Genomic DNA, 26,124 nt, shown 5'->3' with positions numbered 1-26,124 from the left:
ATCAACTTGAGGGGTGCAGTTTTTAGAATGGTGTAACTTTTGGGTATTTTCTATCATATAGACCCCTCAAAGTGACTTCAAATGTGAGGTGGTACCTAAAAAAAATGGTTTTGTAAATTTTGTTGTAAAAATGAGAATCACTGGTCAACTTTTAACCCTTATAACTTCCTAACAAAAAGTTTGTTCCATAATTGTGCTGATGTAAAGTAGACATGTGGTAAATGCTATTTATTAACTATTTTGTGTGACACCACTCTCTGATTTAAGGGTACAAAAATTAAAAGATTGAAAATTGCAAAATTTTCAAAATTTTTACGTTTCCGTTTTTTCATAAATAAATGGAAGTCACATCGAAGAAATTTTACCACTATCATGAAGTGCAATATGTCACGAGAAAAAATTCTCACAATCGCCAAGATTCGTTGAAGCATTCCAGAGTTATTACTTCACTAGATTATGGCCCGATGCTACCGCATCGGGAGGATGCGATAGCATCACACCTCTTGCCATGTTAACCCTCAACACACACACTCCTCTCACCTTTCACCACCTCCACTCACTCTTTCACTCCACATACGACCCCTTCTCTCACTCCGTCTCTCATAGTCACGCCGTCATTGCCGCTGCTCCACGATCCCCGGCATCTTCTTCCGCCGGTGCCATCCTGGATCCAGACGTTGTCCACGCCGGCGACATGTTCTTGCGGCGACGCCATCTTGAGTATTGTGAAATCTCGCGAGTTTTCGCCGACGCCATTTTGGATCCCGACATCATCCTCGCCGGCGACATTTTCTTGCGGCGACACCATCTTGAGTATCGCGGGATTTCGCCGATCCAAAATAGCATCACCGCAGGAACATGTCGCCAACGTGGATGCCGTCGGGATCCAAAATGGCGCCGGCAGAAGAAGATGTCGGGGATCGTGGATCAGCGGCGATGACGGCATGAGTATGAGAGACGGAGTGAGAGAAAGGGTCATATGTGGAGTGAAAGAGTGAGTGGACGTGAGTGGAGATGGTGAAAGGTGAGAGGAGTGTGTGTTGAGGAGGAGTGGTGTGTTGAGGGTTAACATGGAAAGAGGTGTGCGGTGACGTCACCGGTTACAACTGGACGGAAGTTGTTACAACCGGAAGCTGCTTATTTATTATTATAGATAAATTGACAATGGTCAGAATTGTAAAAATTGGCCTGGTCATTAACATGCAAACCACCCTTGGGGGTAAAGTGGTTAATGAGAAAAAAATGAACTTTTTTGAGTTTACCAAATGGCTGCAATGAAACAAAGAGTGAAAAATTTAAAGGGGTCTGAATACTTTCCGTACCCACTGTATAAGCTAAACCACCCATATAGTAATGCAGATAAAAACACTGTACTATGTCCACATTGTGCAAGAGGTAGAAACCAAAGGAAGGTAGTGAAACTCCACCATATCCTACGGCATTTTGCAGAAACTGTTTTGTCCATTTTGACACTAGAAAACATATAAAAATTATGTGTATTTTCTATTATTTTCATGAAATTTTCTTCAGGCAACCATTATGCAAATCAAAATAATGAATATAAACCATTCTTTTTTGGTCACATAGCAGGAGTGCAGATATTATTAGCCAGGAAAAAAAATTAAAGCTTTTTTTTTGGTAAAAATAAAAAAAATAAAAATCAAATGATTTTACTCCCCTTGTAATGTATTCCAAAACGTGGATTATTTTACAGGTATAATAAACCTCCTTTGCTAAAATTTTAATCTAAGAAGGCAATCATTATAAATAATAAAAATAAAAAGTAGTTCACTGAGGGCACATACATCTTTCCCTGCAGGGAATCAATGCCATTGGCCATTTCTTTGCTTCTTCCCCAGACAAATCAAACCGTTGGCTGAGGCGTGAAGTGTTAGATTATGATCGGTTTAGCGTGACATTGTGTTTCATGGCCAGTATATTACTGAGGAAAAATAGGGATTTATGCTGGATATCCGCATTCGATTCCCAGTGAAGCAAGGGAGTAATTCTAAAGTAGTTCTCAGCAGTCTTCTACCTTACAGATGTAAGCTTTTATTACAGCCTGGTAGGACTGCAAGCTAATCAAATGGCAATATGAAGTTTCCATTGAGCTCCTAAATGCCTGTTGGGGTTTGGCCAGTAAAGTGTGTCTTCTTTGTTGGAACTCCCTAGAGTTTGTAATTAAAAATACTTTTCAGTGCACAGGTTGGTAGTTAAGCATCGCTGGTCCATCAGCTGAACTTTCGTCCACTTTAATATTTGATTCTGTCGGATGCTAGATCATAATGTGACAGATTCATCTAAGCAGATAGAGTTATTTCATTCTGACAGAGCGTTGCAGCCAATAGACAGAACAACAGAGGGAGGGGTGGTAGAAGACCCGTAACCAAAATAGGTAGCAGATGTCTCAGCATCTGCGATATGATATTGCCATTCAAATCTGATTTGCAGTGGGCTTTAAAATCACATAGCCCAAAAAAAATCTGCTTTAATTTAATCAGAAAGCTAAAATGGAGCTCTGTAAATGATCACATTACAATGATAAAATGGTGTTTTATGTCTATCTTTTGCCATATGCGATAAAAAGTATGAAATAATTCTAGGTGGTTTTGTCATGCTTTTATTAATTCCAACTTAAATTGTGTAGTTGTTTATAAGATGGCCACATACCTTTTATGCCATATTATGTTTTACTACAGTATTTCACAACTGTGAACCAAACATTACAAGAGATTGATTACAAAAGAAGGAAAGACAGATTGCTGTAAAAATGTAATTTTCAGTTACGGTATATCGAGTGTATAGATAGCAATCCCTTGCTGAAGAATAATTAGAAATAAATTTGTGTCGATAGCATTTTCCTTTATAGATAACATATAAAATATATCATAAAAGGCATGGAGTTAAAATAGAGTGCAGAAATATTTATTCAATTAACGCCTTCACACCAAAGCCTGTTTTCACCTTCCTGACCAGGCCAATTTTTACAATTCTGACCGCTGTCAGTTTATGAGGTCATAACTCTGGAACGCCTCAATGGATCCCAGTGATTCTGAGAATGTTTTCTTGGGAAATATTGTACTTTATGATAGTGGTAAAAAAAAATTGATATAACTCGATATGATTTTTTTTTGTTAGGAAGTTAAAAGGGTTAAAGTTTGACCAGCAATTTCTCATTTTTACAACAAAATTTGCAAAACCATTTTTTTAGGGACCACCTCACATTTGAAGTGGCTTTGAGGGGCCTATATGACAGAAAATACCCAAAAATGACACCATTCTAAAAACTGCACCCCTCAAGGTACTCAAAACCACATTCAAGAAGTTAATTAAACCTTCAGGCGCTTCATTGAAATTTTTGGAGTTTGGAAGGAAATAATAAACATTTACTTTTCTTTCACAAAGATTTTCCTTTAGATCTAATTTTTTTAGTTTCACGAGAGCAACAGGAAAAAATAGACAATGCATTTTGTTGTGCAATTTCTCCTGTGCATGCTGATACCCCATATGTGAGGGATATCTACTGTTTGAGCACACGGCAGGGCTCGGAAGTGAAGGAGCGCAATTTCACTTTTTGAATGCAAAATTTGCTGGCATAAAAAGCAGCCTACATGTCATGTTTGGAGAGACCCTGATGTGCCTAAACAGTGGAAACCCCCAATATGTGACACCATTTTGGAAACTAGACTCCTTAGGAAACTTGTCTAGATATGTATTGAGCACTTTGAACCCACAGCCGTGAAAACACAAAAAAAATCACAATTTTCCCACAAAAGTCTTTTTTAGCTAGAAATTTTGTATTTTCACAAGGGCAAAAGGAGAAACTGGACCACAAAGTTTGTTGTGCAATTTCTCCTGATACTCCATATGTGGTTGAAAACTACTTTTGAGGCACAGTGCAAAGCTCAGAAGGGAAGTAACGCCATATTACAGTGCAGACTTTGCTGCACTTGTTTGAGGGTGCGATGTTACTCTGGCAGAGCCTCTGAGGTGCCAGAACAGCAGAACCCCCCATAAGTGATCCTTTTTACCAATTAAACCTTCCAATTAATTCATCTAGAGGTGCAGTGATCATATTGACTCCACAGGTGTATCACACCTTTTATACTATTGGGCAGTGAAGAAAACATAATTTACAGTTTTACCACCAAAATTGTGTGTTTGCCCCAAGTTTTACATTTTTACACTGGGAAATGGGTAAAAATGGAACCAGAATTCATTCCACAATTTCTGCTGAATGTAGAAATACCTCTTATGTGGCTGTACAGTACTACCATACGGAGTGACTTTGGTGGGATGGAGCGCTATTTGCCTCCTGGAGTGCAGATTTTCCTAAACTAGTTTGCGGATTCCTTATAAAGAGCCTCTAACTGCTAAAAACGCAGAATCCCCCCTCAAGTGATGACATTTTGGAAATTATAACACTTTGGGAATTTATCTACAGATGTAGTGATGATTGTGACTCCATGTGTGTTTTCTAGAAACAAGCAGTAATAGATGTTGCTGAGTGAAAATTACAAACTGCCATTGTAGTGACCAATACATTATGCCCAGCTCATGCTTCTTTAGACATGCACCTGTAAATTAGGCAGGCTCTCATCACTACAGAAATGCCTAACATGTGGATGCTAAATGTTGTTTAGGCACACTGGGGCTCAGAAGGGAGGGGGGCATTTGGATATGGAATCATAGAATTTGCTGAATTTCTTTTGGTGGGAGAGGAGCCATTTAGCTTTTCCAGAGCCTTTGTGCTGCCAGTAATATGGAAGCCCCCTATATTTCCAGTAACAGATGACAGATCTGAGTGGGGGCTTATTTTTTTGTGGATTGAGCTTAAGCTTTTTTTGGGAACATTTTACATAATATTTGGGATCACATTTATCCCGTGCTCTTTGCTAACCACTTACTTTGGGGTTTCCATCTAAATCTTTGAATGTCGTGACAGATGAAACCCCCAATGGACCCATTCACTATAATGAGGCAGCAGATTTACCTTGGACTCTCTGGCCTCTCTTCAGCAGTATCCTTTTCAGAAGTGCACAAAACTGTGGCTGATGGCGCTTTTATGCAATCCTAAAAAAAGGACACCACCAGATCACAGGTCCTATGGCATCCACAGTGTCTCCATTTGCCTAATTATAAGGAATCTTCTGCAAGGGGTTCTGTCTGAATCACGTATATCGGAGATTTACACGGAACCCCCGGTGTAAGCGGAGTACAGGATAAATGTGCGCCAAGCCTTAGCGATCTTGGGGAGGCAGAATGGAAAAATCAACAGCATGTGAAGAATTGCTTTTATTTATTTTGTACGCCATTCCTTGTATGGTATAAGTGATTAGGCAACATTATTCTTCGGGGCGGTGCGATTACAGCGATACCAGATGTATATCAGATTTTTATGTTTGGCTACTGTCACACACTAAAATATGTTTTTTATTGCGAAAACTAGTTTCTGCATCACCATATTTCGAGAGCTATAAATTTTTCATATTTCGGTCATGTGAGGGCTTGTTTCTTGTGGGACGAGCTGACATTTTTATTGGTACCATTTTCGGGCACATGACTTTTTTATCGCTTTCTATTCTGATTTTGGGAGACAGAATGAATAAAACCTATCAATTCAGGAACTGGTTTTGGGTTTTATACCATTACGCGTGTGGTAAAATTGATAAGGCAGCATTATTCTTCGGTTCAGTACGATTACAGCTATTCCCCATTTATATCTTTTTTTATGTTTTGGCGCTTTTACACAATAAAAACTATTTTCTTGAAAAAAATAATTATTTTGGCATCGCTTTATTCTGAGAGCTATAACTTTTTATTTTTTTTCTGATTGACCTGTATGACGGGATAAGATGACGTTTTCAGCGGTACCATTTTTGTTTACATCTGTCTTTTTTAACACAGCATAGCTTTTTGCCTCATTTTTTATTTATTTTTTACGGTGTTCACTGAAGGGGTTATCTAGTGGGAAAGTTTTATAGAGTTTGTCGTTATGGACATGACAATACTAAATATGTGTACTTTTATTGTGTTTTTCATTTACATACATAAATGTATTTATTGGTGAAATATATACATATATATATATATATATATATATATATATATATATGTTTTTCTTCTTTATTTAGGGATTTTTAAAAAAAATATATTTTTACACATTCTAATATATATATTTTTTTATACTTTTTTACATTGTCCCAGTATGGGAAATTACTATATTACATCAAATCGCTGATCTAACACTCTGCACTGCAGAGTATCAGATCAGGATCTGACAGGCAGGGAAGGAGGGATGCCGGCGCCTCCTCTCCACAGGTGCTCGTGAGCCACCTTCCCTGCAGTACCTGGAAGGACCCCGTGGCCATCTTGGTGCCAGGGGTCTCCATGGAGACCATCAGAACAACGCGATCACTACTGTCAGCAGCAATAGAGAGGTTAAATGCCTGTGATCGGTGCAAGCACCGATCGTGGGCGGTGCTGCGGGGTGTCAGCTGACACCCGCACCTGATCGCTGCGGCACTCAGCATGAGGCTGCATGATCAGTGTGCCATACATATACTTCTACTTGCAGGAACGCATCTCCCACAGAGCAGTATATGTACGGCGCATGTCGGGAAGAGGTTAAAGGGAACCTGTCATCTCAGAAAACACTATATGCCAGCAAATAAAGGGTTAATTTTCAGGTAAATAGCATTTCTATGTTGCTCGGCCAAATTACTGAATTTATTTCCTCTGGGGAACCGACAGTTTTCAGGCTTAAGAGCATTGACACGCTTGGAATGGAAAGTCTGACAGACGGCACAACACACACAAACAATGGGATGGAAAAAGGGAGAGGAAGGTCCTAACAGTAGGGAACAATGAATGGAGTCCTTCCCCCCCGCCACCGTCATGTGCCTAGGAGATCACTGACAGGTGCTATTGCGCATGCGGTGCCATCTTGGTAGAGGATATTTTTTTTCTTCTCCAGTAAGATGGTGCCGCCGGCGCCCGCGTAACAGCAGCTATCGGATCAGTATACAAACCAATAGCTGCTACTACGCAGGTGCGCAATATTTCCCCTCGCTCAAGTAAATCTGCAAAAGGGATTAACTGCACAGTAACCATGCATTTAAGCTGCAGCACAGGTGCCACAGCCAGCACCTGCCTGCAGATGTGTTTTTATTTTTTTATTCAGTATGTGATGGTATTCATTATGCAAACTATGGGCGAGGTCACTGATGGATCAGTGACCTGTCAGCAGTCTGCATTTTGAATACCTAATCAGAGCATCACATACATGAACCCCACCTTAGGACACAAGCAATTCATTAAGACAAAACTGAAAATAAAGATTAAGAAACAGCCACAAGACGGATTTAAACAAATATACTATCATTGTAATCACTGTAATGGCGCCGAGCTGACACTGTGTGTAAGTTACTATGCATAAATCTGCTGACAGGCTCCCTTTAAGGGCACATTTACACATTGTGATTGATAAAATACTGACCGATTCAGATTACTGGACTGGATCAGATTTTCATCGCTTTTGGTCCGTGCATCAGTTCTTCCCATCTGTGTCTCAACAAATGCAAAATAAAAAATTAATGGAGGCTTTCCAAGCTTCTCCTAGCAAAAGACAGTGAAAACAGACAGCACTATAATGGCATTTGGATGCCACATGGATGGGTGATAGTGATCCACAAATTGGTTCACAAACATACATGTTTCTGTTGTTTTGTTTTATTTACTATTGGTCTGAAAAAAATGGACACGTGAACATGCCCATAGGTTTAATTAGGTATGTATACTTTCTGTGAAAAACATGGGTAGAACTTGTACTTGAAACATGGATGTTTGAATGAAGCTTAACTCTGTGTGTATATTCTGTGCACAGCATTTACTTCTTATTTAGTGTTCTATTAGCTGTTAAAGCCATGTTACCATCCTGGTAAGTAAAACATCAATTATATTCCATTTCACCTATGCTCTTAGCACTATGAACTATAATTGACATTCCGTTGATCTATATATATAATCTTCTTATTATGTCTGTCTGTAACCGAAATCCCGCGTCGCCTGTAACCAGGCCAATCAGCGACAGGCGCAGTCGGGCGCAGCGCTCAATCGGGCACAGGGCTTAATCTGTAAAAAGGAGAATTAAATTAAAAAAAAGCTTATACTCACCTTCCGACGGCCTCCGATCTCCTTTCCACGTGCCCTGCCACGCGGTCCCAGTAATGCTTTGCGCCTTAGACAGGAGATGACATCACTCTCTTGAGAGTGCAACGTCATCAGCGGTCTAATTCGCAAAGCATTACTGGGACCATGAGGCCAGGCGCGTGGAAAGGAGATCGGAGGAGGCCATCGGAAGGTGAGAATAACCTTTTTTTATTTTTTCATATTATTTTTTTACATGCTATGTTGGTCGCGGCTTACCAATCAGCAACGTGGGCGGCTACACTGCGCCTGTCGATGATTGGTCACGGCCTACCGGCCGCGAACAACATAGCATATAAAAATAATAAAAAAATGATGGCCATGGGTACCATAAAAAAAAAATAGATACTCAACTTCGTACTGCCCCCGGACTATTTCCCTTCTGTCATCACGCACCCGGCATCGTGGTCCCACTAATGCTTTGCGACAAAGACTGCTTATGACATCGCGCTCTCGCGAGAGTGACGTCATCTATGGTCCTTAGCGCTAAACATTACTGGGACCGCGATGCTGGCCGCATGGAGAGGAGATCAGGGGACGCACCCGCGTTGGTGATTCGTCGCAGCCAAAGGCCTGCGGCAGTGATTGGTCGTGGCTGCAGGGCCGCGTTGCTGATTGGTCGCAGACAGAGGGCCGTGATGCTGATTGGTCGCGGCACTGAGTCCCATAACTGCTGCATCACTCATTAAACAGGCGCACATGGCTGCATCACTGAGTACCAAGGCACAGTACAGCCGACAGCCGCTCAAGCCATCACTGCTGCATAACTCATTAAACAGGCGCACCCAGCCGCATCGCTTAGTGCCCAGGCACAGTCCAGCCGACAGCTGCTCAAGGCATCACTGCTGCGTCACTCATTAAAAAGGCACACACGGCCGCATCGCTTAGTACCCAGGCACAGTCCAGCTGACTGCCACTCAAGCCATCACTGCTGCGTCACTCAAGGCATTACTGCTGCGTCACTCACTAAACAGGCGCACACGGCCGCATCGCTTAGTGCCCAGGCACAGCCGCTCAAGGCATCCCTGCTGCGGCACTCATTAAACAGGCGCACACGGCCGCATCACTTAGTGCCCAGGCACAGTCCAGCTGACAGCTGCTCAAGCCATCACTGCTGCATCACTCATTGAACAGGTGCACACGGCCACATCGCTTACTGCCCAGGCACAGACCAGCCGCTCAAGCCATCACTGCTGGGTCACTCATTAAACAGGTGAACACGGCCGCATCGCTTAGTACCCAGGCACAGTCCAGCCGACAGCCGCTCAAGCCATCACTGCTGCATCACTCATTAAACAGGTGCACACGGCCGCATCGCTTAGTGCCCAGGCACAGTCCAGCCTACATCCGCTCAAGGCATCACTGCTGCATCACTCATTAAACAGGCGCACATGGCCACATTGCTTAGTACCCAGGCACAGTCCAGCCGACAGCCGCTCAAGCCATCACTGCTGCGTCACTCATTAAACAGGCGCACATGGCCGCATCGCTTACTGCCCAGGCACAGACCAGCCGCCAGCCGCTCAAGGCATTACTGCTGCATCACTCCTTAAACAGGCGCACATGGCCGCATTGCTTAGTGCCCAGGCACAGTCCAGCCGACAGATGCTCAAGGCATCACTACTGCGTCACTCATTATACAGGTGCACACGGCCACATCGCTTATTGCCTCGGCACAGACCAGCTGCCAGCCGTTCAAGGCATCACTGCTGCATCAATCATTAAACAGGTGCCCACGGCCGCATCGCTTAGTACCCAGGCACAGTCCAGCCGACAGCCGCTCAGGCCATCACTGCTGTGCCACTCAAGGCATCACTGCTGCATCACTCATTAAACAGGCACACATGGGAACATCGCTTAGTGCCCAGGCACAGTCGCTCAAGGCATCACTGCTGCGTCACTCATTAAACAGGCGCACGTGGCCGCATCGCTTACTGCCCAGGCACAGACCTGCCGCTAGCTGCTCAAGGCATCACTGCTGTCACTCATTAAACAGGTGCACACAGCCACACATACCGGCCACCAGCCGCTCAATGCATCATTGCTGCGTCACTCTTTAAACAGGCGCACAAGGCCGCATAGCTTAGTGCCCAGGCACAGACCAGCCGCCAGCCGCTCAAGGCATCACTGCTGCATCACTCAGTAGAAAGGCGCAGACGGCTGGATCTCTTAGTGCCCAGACACAAGGCAGCCGCTCAAGGCATCACTGCTGCGTCACTCAGTAGACAGGCGCACATGGTCGCATCGCTTAGTGCCCAGGCACAGAACCGCCGCCACAAGCTCAAGGCATCACTGCTGCGTCACTCATTAGACAGGCACAGTCCAACCACCAGCAGACAGCCACATCGCTGATTGGTCACAATGCTGATTTGTCACTTAGTCGTTGCGTCAACATGGCCACATTGCTTATTGTACAGCCACATTCCAGCCACTCAAGGCATCACTGCTGCCTCGCTCATTACACTGGCACAGTCTAGCTGCCAGCAGACCACATCGCTGATTGGTCGCAACGCTGATTGGTCGCTCATTGGTTGCCTCAACATGGCCGCATCACTTATTGTATAGGCACATTCCAGCCACTGAAGGCATCACTGCTGCTTCACTCATTACACAAGCACAGTCCAGCAGACAGCCACATTGCTGATTGGTCACACAGCTGATTGGTAACTTATTTGTCGCCTCAACGCGGCTATATTGCTCATTTCATAGTGAACGTTCTGTCAGTCACAGTGCACTGAAGAAATACTTCTTTACTGAACACTATCATGATTTATGCTTACTGTCTTCCGAAGAGTTGTAAGCAAAAATACGCCAATGATGATGACAAAAAAGCAGCAGCAGCAAGGCAATGACAATGTCGAGACCAAGCGACACTTCAACAAACTGTCGCTAGACCAAACCAGGATGCCGAATATCACAGACAATGTCGGGAACAGGAGACAACACAAGAAACTACCGCCAGACAAAACCAGGATGCGGAATCTCACGGACAACGTCGGGAACAGGAGACACCACTCCAAACTGCCAGACAAGCACAGGATGTGGAATCTTACGGATAGAGTTGAGCGAAACGGGTCGAAAAATTTCAAAAGTCTCCGACTTTTGGCAAAGTCGGGTTTCATGAAACGAAACCCGACCCTAGGATGAGGTCGGCCACGAGGTCGGCGACTTACGCGCCAAAGTTTCAAAAGTTTGTTTTGCGCTCTTTTTCAGCCAATCAGGATCCACGGACACTGTGGGCAACGTGATGACATAGGCAGGGGTCACCACCATCTTTCAGAAGGGCATGCAAGTGATTGGCTTGCTTTGGTGGGCGTCACAGGGGTTATAAAAGGGTGTGCACGCCGACCGCCATCTTACTTCTGCCGATCTTAGCATAGGGAGAGGTTGCTGCTGATTCTGTAGGGAGAGCGTTAGGCAGGGAAGAAGACAAAAAAACTGCTTCTGCTGCTAGCGATTTGGCCTGCACAACACACCAGTCACTGTGTGTGCAGTGCAAGGGGAGGCTATATAGTGGTGTATCAGTGGTGTTGGTTGTTGGGCTGCCTTCTAAGGCTTCCTGACATTCCTGCATTGCTGTTTACCCACTGCTCCGCAAACTACTTTTTTAAAAGCAATCCCAATTTTTTTTTTTTGTCCTGCTGAGAAGAAAAAAAAAACTGCTTCTGCTGCTAGCGATTTGGCCTGTACAACACACCAGTCACTATGTGTGCAGTGCAAGGGGAGGCTATATAGTGGTGTATCAGTGGTGTTGGTTGTTGGGCTGCCTTCTAAGGCTTCCTGACATTCCTGCATTGCTGTTTACCCACTGCTCCGCAAACTGCTTTTTTAAAAGCAATCCCAATTTTTTTTTTTTTCCTGCTGAGAAGAAAAAAAAACTGCTTCTGCTGCTAGCGATTTGGCCTGCACAACACACCAGTCACTGTGTGTGCAGTGCAAGGGGAGGCTATATAGTGGTGTATCAGTGGTGTTGGTTGTTGGGCAGCCTTCTAAGGCTTCCTGACATTCCTGCATTGCTGTTTACCCACTGCTCCGCAAACTGCTTTTTTAAAAGCAATTCCAATTTTTTTTTTTTGTCCTGCTGAGAAGAAAAAAAAACTGCTTCTGCTGCTAGCGATTTGGCCTGCACAACACACCAGTCACTGTGTGTGCAGTGCAAGGGGAGGCTACATTGTGGTGTATCAGTGGTGTTGGTTGTTGGGCTGCCTTTTAAGGGTTCCTGACAGGCTGGCATTGCTGTTTACCCACTGCTCTGCAAAATGCTTTTTTAAAAGCAATCCAATCTCCCTTATCCTCTAGTCACTTTTGTCAAGGCTGTGCCATCGAGCCTGTGACATAGCGCTCAGATATCAGTGGGCCTCACACAATCCAAAAGTGTCCAGTGTCCACAAGTGTCTGCAGAAATTCAAAATCTCCCTTGTCCTCTCGTCACTTTTGTCACAGCTGTGCCATCGAGCCTGTGACATAGCGCTCAGATATCACTGGCCCTCACACAATCTAAAAGTGTCCAGTGTCCACAAGTGTCTGCAGAAATTCAAAATCTCCCTTATCCTCTCGTCACTTTTGTCACAGCTGTGCCATCGAGCCTGTCACATAGCGCTCAGATATTCATTGGGCCTCACACAATCCAAAAGTGTCCAGTGTCCACAAATGTGTGCAGAAATTCAAAATCTCCTTTATCCTCTAGTCACTTTGGTCACAGCTGTGCCATCGAGCCTGTCACATAGCGCTCAGATATTCATTGGGCCTCACACAATCCAAAAGTGTCCAGTGTCCACAAGTTTCTGCAGAAATTCAAAATCTCCCTTATCCTCTAGTCACTTTGGTCACAGCTGTGCCATCGAGCCTGTCACATAGTGCTCAGATATCAGTGGGCCTCACACAATCCAAAAGTGTCCAGTGTCCACAAGTGTCTGCAGAAATTCAAAATCTCCCTTATCCTCTAGTCACTTTGGTCACAGCTGTGCCATCGAGCCTGTCACATAGCGCTCAGATATTCATTGGGCCTCACACAATCCAAAAGTGTCCAGTGTCCACAAGTGTGTGCAGAAATTCAAAATCTCCATTATCTTCTCGTCACTTTTGTCACAGCTGTGCCATCGAGACTGTGACATAGCGCTCAGATATCAGTGGGCCTCACACAATCCAAAAGTGTCCAGTGTCCACAAGTGTCTGCAGAAATTCAAAATCTCCCTTATCCTCTAGTCACTTTGGTCACAGCTGTGCCATCGAGCCTGTCACATAGCGCTCAGATATTCATTGGGCCTCACACAATCCAAAAGTGTCCAGTGTCCACAAGTGTGTGCAGAAATTCAAAATCTCCCTTATCCTCTCGTCACTTTTGTCACAGCTGTGCCATCGAGCCTGTGACATAGCGCTCAGATATCAGTGGGCCTCACACAATCCAAAAGTGTCCAGTGTCCACAAGTGTCTGCAGAAATTCAAAATCTCCCTTATCCTCTAGTCACTTTGGTCACAGCTGTGCCATCAAGCCTGTCACATAGCGCTCAGATATTCATTGGGCCTCACACAATCCAAAAGTGTCCAGTGTCCACAAGTGTGTGCAGAAATTCAAAATCTCCCTTATCCTCTCGTCACTTTTGTCACAGCTGTGCCATCGAGCCTGTGACATAGCGCTCAGATATCAGTGGCCCTCACACAATCCAAAAGTGTCCAGTGTCCACAAGTGTCTGCAGAAATTCAAAATCTCCCTTATCCTCTCGTCACTTTTGTCACAGCTGTGCCATCGAGCCTGTCACATAGCGCTTAGATATCAGTGGCCCTCACACAATCTAAAAGTGTCCAGTGTCCACAAGTGTCTGCAGAAATTCAAAATCTCCCTTATCCTCTCGTCACTTTTGTCACAGCTGTGCCATCGAGCCTGTGACATAGCGCTCAGATATCAGTGGGCCTCACACAATCCAAAAGTGTCCAGTGTCCACAAGTGTCTGCAGAAATTCAAAATCTCCCTTATCCTCTAGTCACTTTGGTCACAGCTGTGCCATCGAGCCTGTCACATAGCGCTCAGATATTCATTGGGCCTCACACAATCCAAAAGTGTCCAGTGTCCACAATTGTGTGCAGAAATTCAAAATCTCCCTTATCCTCTTGTCACTTTTGTCACAGCTGTGCCATCGAGCCTGTGACATAGCGCTCAGATATCAGTGGGCCTCACACAATCCAAAAGTGTCCAGTGTCCACAAGTGTCTGCAGAAATTCAAAATCTCCCTTATCCTCTAGTCACTTTGGTCACAGCTGTGCCATCGAGCCTGTCACATAGCGCTCAGATATTCATTGGGCCTCACACAATCCAAAAGTGTCCAGTGTCCACAAGTGTGTGCAGAAATTCAAAATCTCCCTTATCCTCTCGTCACTTTTGTCACAGCTGTGCCATCGAGCCTGTGACATAGCGCTCAGATATCAGTGGGCCTCACACAATCCAAAAGTGTCCAGTGTCCACAAGTGTCTGCAGAAATTCAAAATCTCCCTTATCCTCTAGTCACTTTGGTCACAGCTGTGCCATCAAGCCTGTCACATAGCGCTCAGATATTCATTGGGCCTCACACAATCCAAAAGTGTCCAGTGTCCACAAGTGTGTGCAGAAATTCAAAATCTCCCTTATCCTCTCGTCACTTTTGTCACAGCTGTGCCATCGAGCCTGTTACATAGCGCTCAGATATCAGTGGCCCTCACACAATCCAAAAGTGTCCAGTGTCCACAAGTGTCTGCAGAAATTCAAAATCTCCCTTATCCTCTCGTCACTTTTGTCACAGCTGTGCCATCGAGCCTGTCACATAGCGCTTAGATATCAGTGGCCCTCACACAATCTAAAAGTGTCCAGTGTCCACAAGTGTCTGCAGAAATTCAAAATCTCCCTTATCCTCTCGTCACTTTTGTCACAGCTGTGCCATCGAGCCTGTCACATAGCGCTCAGATATCAGTGGGCCTCACACAATCCAAAAGTGTCCAGTGTCCACAAGTGTCTGCAGAAATTCAAAATCTCCCCTGTCCTATAGACACCTTGTACCTTGTTTTACATTACTATATAGTTTGTTGGATTTTGTCTACATTTCTACCAAAAATGAGGAAGGCTGGTGGAAGAGGCCGTGGAATTGGACGGGGGTTGGCAGCTGGTAATGATGGTGTTGGTGGTGGATCTGATGGTAGTGGCAAGAGCAAAATAGGACCGAATGCAGGAGGTGTTGAGCCTGCGTCATCGTCTGGCTACATAAGGCCTCGAACGCTTAGTTTTCTAGGAGTTGGCAAACCGCTTTTAAAGCCAGAGCATCAGGAAAAAGTTTTGTCTTACATTGCTGACTCAGCCTCCAGCTCTATCGCCTCCTCTTCTTCAGTTGTAAAAAGTAAAAGCACTGAGTCGTCATTGGAGGCTCATGTTCATGAACCACACCTTTCCTTGTGTCCTTCACTCCAACCAAGATTGAAGGATGACGCAGGCCATACTACTGATTACTCCATGGAGCTGTTTTCACATACCATGCCTGGATTATCAAGTGAAATGGTGAATTACCCAGGCCAAGATGAATCTGACATGGAGTGCACTGATGCACAGCCGCTGATGGATGATTCTGCTGGTAAATTCACTCAGAGCACTACATTGTCCTCGCAGTGTACAGAGCCAGATTCTGACCCTGATGAGACTCAGGTGCGCCTTCCCGCACACTATACCACCATACACGGTGACACAGAGGAAGGTGCACATGACATAGAAGAGGAGGTGATGGATGACCCAGTTGTTGACCCAGATTGGCATCCATTGGGGGAAGAGGGTGCTGCTTCCAATAGCTCAGATGAGGAGCATCCACAGCAGACATCGACATCGCAACAGCTGTTATCTGGCAGGCCCGGAGCACTCCAAAGACAGGTTCCAAACATCAAAAGAGTTGCTGGACAGCTTGTCCAGAGGGTCAAAAGATCACAGCGTGCTAGGCCGCAAAATGTCTGCCAAAGTAGGAAGAGTGCAGTGTGGCACTTTTTTGACCAAAATCCTCATGATCAGGCCAAGGTTATCTGTAAGAAGTGCGCAAAGACCTTTAGCCGAGGGAAAAATCTGAAAAATTTGAATACCAGTTGCATGCTTAGACATTTAACCAGCATGCACTTGCAAGCGTGGACACAACACCAAACCTCAAGTGCCACATGTGCAACTGATCACAACGAAGGTAGTCAGCAACGCTAAATTGTTTCCCCCACTGTAAGCCCACCGGTTAGCACAGCAGCAAATGTTGAGGTGTCATTGCAAGGCCACAGCAGTCAGGGAATCCCACTGTTATATCAACGAAAGACTGATTCTAGGCCATCAGAAAGAACAACAACTCCATCACCATCATCAACCCTCTCTCAGTCCGCCCTGTCCACCGCTACTTCCACCATGTGCAGCTCTCAAGTCCAGCTCACCCTCCCAGACACTATGAGTAGGTCAAGAAAGTATTCAGTCTCTCATCCGCGTACACTGGGTTTGAACGCCCACATTGCCAAACTAATCTCGTTTGAGATGATGCCCTTTCGGTTGGTGGAAAGCACAGCTTTCCGCGAACTCATGGCCTATGCAGTACCACGCTATGACCTACCCAGTCGCCACTTCTTCTCTCGCAAAGCCATCCCAGCTCTCCACCATCATGTGAAAGACCGCATTGTCCATGCACTCAAGCAGTCAGTGAGCGGAAAGGTGCACCTCACAACTGATGCATGGTCCAGTCGGCATGGCCAGGGCCGTTACGTGTCCATCACTGCGCACTGGGTTAATGTGGTGGATGCAGGGTCCACAGGGGACAGCGGTGGTGGGACAGTGCTGCCTAGCCCACGGTATAGGAAACAGTTGGCTGTAGGCGTTCGACCCTCCTCCTCCTCCTCCTCCAGAAGCGAAAGCTCGTCCACAGAGCGCAGTCGTACGAGCACTCCATCTGCAGCTGTCACTGTTGCACACGATGTGTCCCCCTATCGAGCAGCTAGTGGAAAGCATCAGCAGGCTGTGTTGCAGATGATGTGTTTGGGCAACAGACACACCGCCGAGGTGCTGGCCGAGTACTTGAAGCGACAAACTGAGTCATGGCTGGGCAGTGTACATCTTGAGGCAGGCAAGGTAGTTAGTGATAACGGCCGTAATTTTGTGGCAGCCATAGCCCTTTCTAAACTCAGCCATATACCTTGCTTGGCTCACACCTTGAACCTGGTGGTGCAGTGCTTCCTCAAAAATTATCCGGAGTTAACAGTCCTGCTCCAGAAGGTGCGAAGACTGTGCGCGCACATCCGCCGGTCGCCTGTACACTCCGTTCGTATGCAGAAGCTGCAGCGATTGTTCCACCTTCCCAACCACCGCCTCATTATCGACATTGCAACAAGGTGGAACTCCACCCTGCACATGGTGGAGCGGCTGTGCGAGCAGAGGCAGGCCATAATGCATTTGTGGGAGGATACACGGCCAGGCACTTTGAGAGCAGACATGGAGTTGACAGGTGTGCAGTGGTCGAAGCTGAAAGACCTCTGTAAAGTCCTTCAGTGTTTTGAGGAATGCACACGGCTGGTAAGCGCAGACGACGCCATCCTAAGCATGAGCATCCCACTTATGCGTCTGCTCATGCAAACTTTGACGCACCTTAAGGAGCAGGCCTCTGCAGCCAATGTTGATGAGGAGGAAGAGGAGGAGGGAATCCTTGATGACATTCAGCCATTGTCTGCTCAGGGACCTCTCCTGGACGAGTTGGAAGAAGAAGAGGAGGAGGAGGAGGATGATGGGGATGATTACTTAGGGGAGGAGGATGCATCTCGTGGGGCAAGTGAAAATGTTGGCGTGGCAAGGTCTGGTACAGGGTTTGTGCGTGACTGGAGGGATGTGGATTTGCCAGAAAGTGCTCCTCCAACCAGCACTCGCAGTGCATCATTGACACCGGGAACATTGGCCCACATGTCAGATTATGCCTTGCAGATCCTAAAAAGGGACCCACGCATTGCCAAAATGATGAACGATGACGACTACTGGTTGGCCAGCATCCTGGATCCACGCTATAAAGGCAAATTACAAAACATCATGCCACAGGAGAACCTTGACCTAATATTGGCTAATAAACAAGCAACTCTGGTAAATCGGTTGCTTGAGGCATTCCCAGCACACAGCAGCGGTGATGGTTCTCACACGAGCCGTACGGGCCGGGGGCAGCTTGGCAGAAGTGTTCGTGGTGCACACAGCAGAAGTGGCGTTGGAAACAGGGGTTTCATGACAATGTTGTGGACTGATTTTTCAAATACCGCTCACAAAACTGGTAATACTGCATCGATGGAAAGTGACAGGAGACAGCAGTTGTCAACTATGGTTACAAACTACTTTTCCTCCCATATCGATGTTCTCCCACACAGGTCATTCCCCTTTGACTATTGGGCCGCTAAACTGGACACCTGGCCTGAATTGGCCCAATATGCCTTACAGGAGCTCGCTTGCCCAGCTGCAAGTGTGCTATCGGAAAGAGTCTTCAGTGCAGCTGGATCAATCCTGACAGAAAAAAGGACCCATCTGTCAACCCAAAATGTGGATGATCTAACCTTCATTAAAATGAACCATGCATGGGTTTCCAAGGATTTTGTCCCACCTTCCCCTGATGACACATAAGGTGACAGAAAAATGGCTTGCTTTAGTCCACCTCTTCCTGGGACTTCACCTATTTCGCCTTTTGCATCAGCTGAATGTCCAACATCAACATATGCCACTTTCTAAAACTCCCTAACTGTGCTGCCTCCCCCCCATGGCCGGGGTCACCACCTAGCGCACGACACCGTGCGAGTACCGTTGCCCTGGACAGGTGGGTAGGCCGACTCTTGGGTGCGGGCACTGGCACAGGGTCCCTCATAGTGCAATCAAGTGTCTCTGACGGTGGTGGTGCACACCCGCCATCAGACACACCGCCGTACTATGAGGGGCCCAGTGCCAGCACCGACGCCCACGAGTGGGCCCCCCTTGCTTGGGCAGGGCCCCAGCATTTGCAATCTTTACCTCTCCCTGCTCCTCCGCTGTGTAATCTGGGCCGTCAAATCCATACTGTGCCTGACACCGTCTGAGCCTGCCTCCTGATGTACAGACATATATTTTAAATGTGTACGCTATCCATACATGCTATCCGGGGATACGGTACCCTTTCTAACCTTTGTGCAATCACGTGCAATCCATACTGTGCCTGACACCGTCTGAGCCTGCCTCCTGATGTACAGACATATATTTTGAATGTGTACGCTATCCATACATGTTATCCGGGGATACGGTACCCTTTCTAACCTTTGTGCAATCACGCGCAATCCATACTGGGCCTAACACCGTCTGAGCCTGCCTCCTGATGTATAGACATATATTTTGAATGTGTACGCTATCCATACATGTTATCCGGGGATACGGTACCCTTTCTAACCTTTGTGCAATCACGTGCAATCCATACTGGGCCTAACACCGTCTGAGCCTGCCTCCTGATGTATAGACATATATTTTGAATGTGTACGCTATCCATACATGTTATCCGGGGATACGGTACCCTTTCTAACCTTTGTTCAATCACGTGCAATCCATACTGGGCCTAACACCGTCTGAGCCTGCCTCCTGATGTATAGAGAAATATTTTGAATGTGTACGCTATCCATACATGATATCCGGGGATACGGTACCCTTTCTAACCTTTGTGCAATCACGTGCAATCCATACTGGGCCTAACACCGTCTGAGCCTGCCTCCTGATGTACAGACATATATTTTGAATGTGTACGCTATCCATACATGTTATCCGGGGATACGGTACCCTTTCTAACCTTTGTGCAATCACGTGCAATCCATACTGGGCCTAACACCGTCTGAGCCTGCCTCCTGATGTATAGACATATATTTTGAATGTGTACGCTACCCATACATGTTATCTGGGGATACTGTACCCTTTCTAACCTTTGTGCAATCACGTGCAATCCATACTGGGCCTAACACCGTCTGAGCCTGCCTCCTGATGTATAGACATATATTTTGAATGTGTACGCTATCCATACATGTTATCCGGGGATACGGTACCCTTTCTAACCTTTGTGCAATCACGTGCAATCCATACTGGGCCTAACACCGTCTGAGCCTGCCTCCTGATGTACAAACATATATTTTGAATGTGTACGCTATCCATACATGTTATCCGGGGATACGGTACCCTTTCTAACCTTTGTGCAATCACGTGCAATCCATACTGGGTGTGAGAACGGCTGGCGAGCTGTTAAGCAAGCTACAGCACCTGTGGTTTGCACACGTAAGTTTTTCATTTTTTCAGGAATGACGGTTAGGCCTAATTCCAGAACTAACAAAAAGCAAAAAACACAAATATCCTGAACTAAAAAGTAAAAAATGTATACTGCAAATAATGCATAAAAGTAATGATAATAAGGGTTTTTAGTAAACATAATTTTGATCAAAATAATGTACAAGCCATCCCGCCACGTCACGGCAACCCTTGTGGGACAGTCCCTACTCTAGTATTTAAAACCTTTTCACTTGCCAAGTGGCGTGAATGTGAACAAGGGTCGAGCGGCTGAACCACTAGTAACAGTGTAGGCCAGACTGGATGGCTTTCCCAGCTCAGAAAGAGGGCGGTCACACCCATATACAGTATGCACTGAATGCACAATGAAATGAATAAAAAACAAATCTGAACTGAGAAAAGTAAGTTAATGTGTATGCACAATGTAAGTGCATATCAACACATGACCATTAACCAGAGAAAACAAAAAGCAAAAAACACAAATATCCTGAACTAAAAAGTAAAAAATGTATACTGCAAATAATGCATAAAAGTAATGATAATAAAGGTATTTAGTAAACATAATTTTGATCAAAATAATGTACAAGCCATTTTTTATTTTTTTTATTTTTTTACTAATTCCAGAACTGCGGTTGACCTGCACTTACTGGGAAATCATTGTTCGCGGGTAATAATTGTCATCAGTGATCCCCATCACTAACGTTGTTCAGCGGGTTATCTGCACCTGTAAGCGACAAACGCTGGCCTTTTCAGTGTAGCGCACATGCAGCCACGGACATGTAATGGCATGACACACCAGTTATTGGCCAATCTCATGTGCCAGGGCCTCACGTGTCCCTCTAGTAAGCCGGACTCGGACCACGGGGCATGACGGAGTCTCGTTCGTTAACGAAATTAAGCTTGCAATGTGTGCATCTGTTCTGTAGCTGGCATGGTTGAGGTTTCCCAGGTGGAGTCGAATTTAACCGTAGGCTCCACTCCTGGTGGTGCCCTTCTGGACATTCCTTTAAGGTTCAGCTTTGCAACCATACTGCCCACGTAAAACAAACACTTTGCCTTCATGAACGCTGTTTGGAGGGTCATGACTCGTGGGAATAATGCCGCCCAATCAGTTAACCTGCTAGAGAGATCGTTCGTTGCTCCCAAGCATGACATCACACTCCCTAGGAAGAAGGTAATGCCACTGTGGCGACCGTACTCCTGGGGGCCACACAAGTGCACTGATGCCCAGCCACTGCTCGATGAATCTTCTGGTACATTGACCCAGACCACTACATTCCCCTCGCACGCTACACGGCCTGAATCTGACCCTGATGAAACTCAGGTTACCCTTCCCATATACAGTTCCATCTTACACGGTGACAAAGAGGAAGCTGCAGATGAAAGTGCAGGTTCGGCCCACCCGCCATCAGACACACCACCGTACTATCAGGGGCCCTGTGCCAGTGCCGTCGCCAATGAGTGGGCCCCCCCGCTTGCTCAGGATCACAGCACTTGCAAAGTTGAAATACTGTGCAGTGAGATGGAAGATGGGGACGACGAGGAGTCCAGACAAGTACAGGGATTCCCTAGCGAGGAGACTTATTTGATTGTTTTCAATGTTGGGACAGCAATTTTTGGGGAGCACTATACTCTGGAGAATGATAGATGGTGCCCACCATACACTGGAACATTCCAAAGGTGGACATCAGACACTGGAGCAGCATTTACAGGGCCCATTATACACTAGAGCATTAGAAATGGGGCCCATTATGTTTGGAGCATTATTTGGGCCCATAAGACAGTGGAGCTTCATCCATGGGGACCAACATATACTGTAGCATTATGTGGAGCTCATCATATACTGTTTCAAACATTATATGGGACCAATGATTCTGTATGGAGAAATAGATGGGCCTCGTCATGAGATGTAAAAAGTGAAGTATTTTTCCTTGTACTATACCTCTATTTCTCTGCCGTATCGGAGCATGATGAGTTGTGGTATGTGTTAAAGGGGCGCTCTTTCGCCCAGGGCACATGAAAACCTGGAGCCAGCCCTACCCCCCCACAACTTTAGCCAAATAACCCCCATTTTTCAGTGCGTAACTTGTATTATGAAGTTAATTAAGGTTGACAAGCTTAAGTAAGAAGAATTGATGCTTTTGGCATTCAAATGGGCACTGTAGGTGTGTTTCCTGTCCTCCTCTCACTGCCGACTTTTATTCCCCATTGACTTACATTGGGTTTCGTGTTTCGGGACGACCCCAACTTTTCTCTATAATCGGACGATCTTGCTCGACCCGACTTTTGGAAAAGTCGGGTTTCACGAAACGAAACGCGACCCTAAAAAACCAAAAGTCGCTCAACTCTACTTACGGACAATGTCGGTAACAGGAGACACCACAACAAACTGCTGCTAGACAAGCCCAGGATGCTAAATGTCACACACAACGTCGGAAACAAGACACACCACAACAAACTGCCACCAGACAAGCCCATGATTCACAATCTCACACACATTGAGTGAATGAATCTTCACAATCCAAAGCAAACAGACAACAATACAATTGACAAATTCATAAAAAGCGAATACTCTACCAACTAAGGCAAGCTCTGCAAAATATTCAACAACTTGCACGTTACGTAACAGACAGCGAAACTACAATTATTCAACACTACTGTGGGAATATGAATGCTGTTTGCTCTAAATGCAACTCTCTGAATTTCATTAATGAAAAACCATCTGACAATCAGTTTACTCAATGCTGCCAAAAAGGAAAAGTTATGTTACCGAGACTTCAGTACTCAGATCTCTTTGAGCAATTGATGAATGGAACGCATCAACACAGTACAAATTTTATGGAAAATATCAGAAACATCAACAGTTCTCATGTTTTTTCTTCTTTTGGTGCTAACATTGCACCGCCCCCTGGATTTGGACCGTATTGTTTTAAAATTCACGGCCAGATCTACCACCGCACTGGAACACTTCACCCAGAAATAGGACAACCATCAAAATTTGCACAATGATACATCCTTGATACTAAGAGGCTACAGAAAAAAGGCTAAACCTGAATGAAAATGAAAAGTGTAATGCTGTACTAATGAACCAAATTGCCGTACATTTACAAAAAATAAGCCCATTTGCTGCCGCATATTGCATGCTAAAAGAAGTCGAAGCTGAGGAGAAACAGAGGGCTATACATAATGGAACTAAAATGCCTTCTATTGTCATGGCCATTAAACAAGAACGTAAACAGGATCCCCAACTTTACAACAAACCACGTGTAAGTGAGGTTGCAGTTGTTTTTCAAAACGATGGTGGAGAGCCTCCTTTTCAAAGAGATATATTAGTGCATCTTAAGCAACAACAAAACAACCCTTTGGTTCCTAAGACACAACGGATTAGCATTTTGCACAGCAACCTTGATGCTCTTCTGTATCTGTTATTTTTTCCAAGACGTGATCAAGGGTGGCATGAAAACCTAGACCAGCAAGGAACTTCAAGAATTACACAACTGCAGTACTACAGTTTTCTTTTGTCTGTTCGAAATTACTTCAATCCTATTTTAAACGGTGGGAAACTAACACAACAGTACTTAGTCGAAGTGTACGTTAAAATTGAAACAAATCATCTAAATTACATACGAAAAAAGCAAAAACAACTTAAAGTTGAAGACTACTGCATTGTTCAAGAACATTTGCATAAACAATCCATTCAAAAGGGAATTCCAATTGGAAAAACAGTAATTCTCCCGTCGTTCTTTGAGGGTAGCCCCCGCAACATGCAACAGCGTTATCAAGATGCAATGGCAATAGTAACAAAGTATGGAAGACCTAACATTTTTGTGACAATGATCTGTAATCCTAAATGGCAGGAAATTACCAAAAATCTAGAACCCTGGCAACAAGTTCAACACAGGCCGTACTTAGTCGCACGTGTATTTCGACTAAAACTCAGCAGCCTTTTCAAAAACATAAAAACTGGCCTTTTTGGAACTGTCATAGCAATGGTACACGTAACGAGTTTCAGAAAAGATGTCTCCCACATTCCCACATGGGCATATACTAATTATTTTAGATGCGCATTCCAAGTTTCGCACGGAAGAAGAAATCGACAACATAATGTGGGCTGAAATTCCTAACCAACAACAGTATCCAGAACTGTATAATATTGTAGTCTCTCATATGGTTCATGGCACGTGTGGAGTATCAAATCCTAAAAGTCCATACATGGAAAATGGAAAGTGTACAAAAGGGTTTCCAAAGGAGTTGAAAAAGCACACGGTTAAAAACTTAAGCCCCCGTTACACACGGCGAGATCGCTAGCGATATCGCTGAAGCGACAACGATTTTGTGACGCAACAGAGACATCGCTAGCGATCTCGCTAAGTGTGACACGCGGAAACGACCGGCTCCCTGCTGCGATGTTGCTGATCGTGCGCGAACGTTCAGGATCATTTTTTGATCGCTGGCGTCACGCTGACCAGCATGCATCGCTGTGTTTGACGCCCCTTATCAACAACGAGCGACCTCGTTGGCGACTCCGAACTCATATAGATAGCGCTGAAGGACGCCTATTCAAAGTCTGAATCGCTATTATAGACAGTGTGTGACACGGTACCAACAATCGCCGTGGTCGTTAGTGACATCGCTGATCGCTGATGCGTCATTATGAAGATCGGCCTGTATGACTGCTTACTAGGGATGCACAAACGATCTTAGCCAGATCGTATCGTTGTCGGAATCGTTGGTGCGTCGCTACGTGTAACGGTACCCTTAGATGGCTACCCATCCTACCGTCAACAACACATTGAGAACATTGTTCACAACAAAAACTTATAAATAACTCATGGATAGTCTCATAGAACCCATAATTATTAAAACGCTACAACTGTCATATCAACGTAGAAATATGTGCTTCAATAATAAATGTAAAATATCTTTTTAAGTACATCTACAAGGGACATGACAAAGCTAACGTTGAAATACAATACACAAAAGTCAATCACGATGAATCATCAACTTTTGTGGACTCAAGATATGTAAGTGCCCCAGAAGCCGCTTGGAGAATATTTGCGTTTCCAATGCATTCACAGTCCCATGCCATTATACGTTTAGCTACTCATTTACCAAATCAGCAGCAGCTTTGTTTCTTTGAAGATGTTTAAGTTGAAGATGTCTCCAAAACTTTAAGCACGACATCAACATTAATAGAGTGGTTTTTACTAAACCAATGTGATGAAAATGCAAGACAGTATTTGTATCGAGAGATTCCAGAGCATTACATTTGGAATAAAACTTAGATTCCAAGATAACAAGGACTCAGCAGAATAATTGGACGCATGTATACTGTGTGGTGTAGTGACCACTGTGTCCGCTCGGAGGTGCTGTGTGGATGTCCCAAGAGAGAGGATGAGTGGCAGAATCCTGAAGGACCATTATGTATCTCAAGGTGGGTGGCCTTGAGATGGAGACTTATGTGTGTGTGTTGATAAGCAATGATATTGCTGAGGTGTTCTTTCAATGTGTCAGGGAGAAGTCTCCAGGTAACTGGGGAGACGGGTGGCCCCAGTTACCTACAAACCCACCCAGGGGGTGTGTTTGAGAACGTTGTGATAATAGTGTGTGAATGGTTCAAGGACCTGTGA

Source organism: Dendrobates tinctorius, unplaced genomic scaffold (assembly GCF_039654945.1).
Source record: "Dendrobates tinctorius isolate UK_male_01 unplaced genomic scaffold, ASM3965494v1 ptg000022l, whole genome shotgun sequence".
Taxonomy (NCBI): Eukaryota; Metazoa; Chordata; class Amphibia; order Anura; family Dendrobatidae; genus Dendrobates; species Dendrobates tinctorius.
This window is presented reverse-complemented; position numbering follows the sequence as displayed.